This window comes from Atta colombica, unplaced genomic scaffold (assembly GCF_001594045.1).
Source record: "Atta colombica isolate Treedump-2 unplaced genomic scaffold, Acol1.0 scaffold219, whole genome shotgun sequence".
NCBI classification, from domain to species: domain Eukaryota; kingdom Metazoa; phylum Arthropoda; class Insecta; order Hymenoptera; family Formicidae; genus Atta; species Atta colombica.
The window spans coordinates 562,189-565,546 of NW_017259315.1; positions in this window are offsets into that span (position 1 = coordinate 562,189).

Sequence of the window (3,358 nt, forward strand, 5' to 3'; positions counted from 1 at the left end):
ACACCTAAGGGAGAAAACGTCAGACGGAAATGACTCTCAGGTCGTTTGTTTCCGTTTCAAATATTAAAGCGTCCAATTAGTCCGATGGTAACGCGAACTTGGGAAACCGCCGTCTACTCGGCCAGTGCATTAAGCTTTGTCCGCGTACTACAAACACTGCGGTCGCGAGAGTACAGAACCAAAGAACAAAACGGTGTATACTGGGTGCATCAGAAATATTCCGCATAGTTTTCTCCTCCTCCCCTCTAAAAAAAAGAACTATAGACGCTACAAGCGGAACTGAAAAAATAACCGCTATTTTATATTGCCACAAGCATCAACTGTTTTTGTTTTGTCAAGCGATTAAAAACTAAAAGCTTTCATGAAACAAGTGTTACGAATGAAAATAAGTGATAAAATCTTATTCTTTAATTAAAAGCAGATTTAAAAAAAATCTTCCTTTAGAATCTTCCTTTTAGAATCTAGTTGAATCTTCCAGAATTGATGATGAATTTATTGGACTCACTCAGTTATTTTTATGTTATATACTCGAATTTTGAATTTAATTATTAAAATAAACTTAATATTAACATGTGCACATTCTTTTTTAACGATGTTTGTATCACTTTGGTTTCTTGATATTAATTAGTATTTTTTAGTCAATGTAACACAGGTCTTACAAACCCAGCAACAGTAATTGCCATGTATCACAGATTTTGATATCAACTCTGGAGAGTTTAAATATATATCTGTTGAAATATTTAAAAACATCTCTGAAGAGCTGTATGTGACGTCTAATCAAAAGAAATGTGTCAAAAGGTATGACGCACGATAGCGAATTTATGAGGAAAAACTGCGAGTTCTAGAACACTCTGCATCACAGGATGTATACGGGACGACATCCGATCTCACGGAAAATCAAAACTCAGGGTCGCGTACGTTTTGCCAGGGCTTAATGTGCGTCGCCCGTTTCCGCCACGCTACTTGGAAACGCTAATTCTCGTCGTCGTGCGCCCGTCGTAAAGAGAAACACACAACTGCGATGATCTCCGAAGAGAATAGAAAAGAGGAATGAAATATTATACGAAACCGCAGCCGTGGATTGGAATGGACGACGAATTTCGTAGATGGAAAAATGAGCAGCTACCTCCATCTAGTTATGTCGCTCGATAAACGCAACGTTCTCTGTAACGAATTTTTCTGAATAAACCATAGCGAAATGCTTTCGAATAAATTATATCGTCGTATTATATTTGTACGTATAAAATGGAATATGGCCTTAATGACATTTAGTAAGACATCTATCACAAATTGTACACAAATTGTACATTGTGAGAGGAAAGTTTTTGATATTTATGATTATAATTACATGGTACTATATATAATTATGGTATACTATGAAATCATCACATTTCATAATTTCATAATTATTTCATTATTCATAATTATTACTATTACAGAATGTTAGAAATAATGATTATATTTATAATCATTATTTCTAACATTAATCTGTATACAAAAATATATATAGTTGGCGAAAATGATTATATATAAATAGTTATTACTACAATATATAAAAATGCTTGCAATTACTATAGTTTATAATGTTTTGAATTACTGGTAGTTGTAATTTTTATGTATAGTAATATATAATAACTATATTTATAGTCATTTTTTGTACGAACTGTACATTTCTTACAGCAGTAATAATCATAATTATGATACCAGTGATTACAGTCACAAATATAAAAAATTGTTCTGTGTAGGGAATTTCAAATTCAAATTCTAGGATGACATATTTTATAATAAATTCTCTTTAGTGTTTTAAAGATGCTTATTAGCATCAGTGTTATTAAAATTGCTTGTCAATTTAATTTGTGACATTACTCCAACTTTAGTTTAGGATTGTGTTTCAAGATCAATAAACAATCGACTCGCAGTTTTCTTGAACTGGAAAATGTATAAGATACACACAAAAATATTATTAAGCATGACTTTGATTAAATATGACCTTCTTCGCTTATTTGTATTTATAATTATTATTATATTACATGTTTTCGTAAAACATGTAATAATTATATATACAGAAATTAATATTTTATACAACTATACTTTGTACAAATCCAGTCATTTATTTCTACTTGTTTATTTATGTGTCTGATTTTGCTCGCCTGATTTTACTACCTACTGTAAAAGAGAAAGTTTCTAAGTAGAGCATCAATTTCGTCTGAGAAAATCTATAATTAAATATAAATAAAGATGAATCTTAGGCACTCTATATAATATATCAGAGATATCTATATATCTTTTCTTGGAGTTTTGATCTATTAAAATATTAGTGACTTTCTGAAGATCGGAAAAATCGAAAGATGACAACAAATCCGATATCTCTTTCTATTTCCTTGTTTTATAAAATATCGCGTAAAAATATTGTGTAAAAATAAAAGTTTTCCAGTGAAAGTGAAGGAAAATGGAACGAGGACTCTTTCATACGATGTGTGAACTCGGCACGCGAGACGCGTCGTCGCGATGTAGCAAAAGTTTGCGAATTATACGTTGCTGCCAGATTCACGTAGACGTAATCAACCGCCGAGGCGAGAAAAACGCGCGATGTAACTTCACAGGAGGGACGACGATCGATCCTGAATAACTTAAGAATCTCCGAGGAATCCTTCACATCGCGCCGGCGGGGAAAGCGCGAGCAATAGCCTCTGTCAAAGTTTTGTCCTACAACTTCAAAAGACTTCCAACACCAATCGAGCGTTGCAAAGTGAGCTTCGCGAGCGTTACTTTCTCACGTTTATCGTCGAAAGAATATTGCCCTTTTTTTTGTTTTTGTTCGAATTTTTTTTAGAGACACTCGAGGTGATAATGTTACAAATCCACGACTTTTAACTCGAGATCTGCTTCACGATCGTCGAGGAAGATCATCATTAGGCTTATTATGTTTGCATGTCTCATATTAATTATGGGAATCACACATTTAATCGTCTGCTTATTTTATCGTTAATTTAATCACTTAATACAATCGTACACGCGCGCACATGTGCATCCATTGGCCAATGTGGTAAATCGGTGAAAATTTGTAAATACCACGTTCAATTACGTGCATCAATTATTTCCTAATCAAATGGCTGCGTAAATAATATATATATACAAATAATAACGCAGGTACAATTTTAATGCGGATTAAATCGCGTCAGAAACGACCGGAAATAACTGGTCGGCGATATTATTTTGATAGAGACATTCATTAATGATGCTGCTAATGAAAAGGTAATTAGTAACTATGTGTTCGCGCGCGATCTACAATGCGGTGGAAAATGAAATATTTGTGGGAATTTTTATGTATTCCAATTTTTATTTATTTTATATTTAT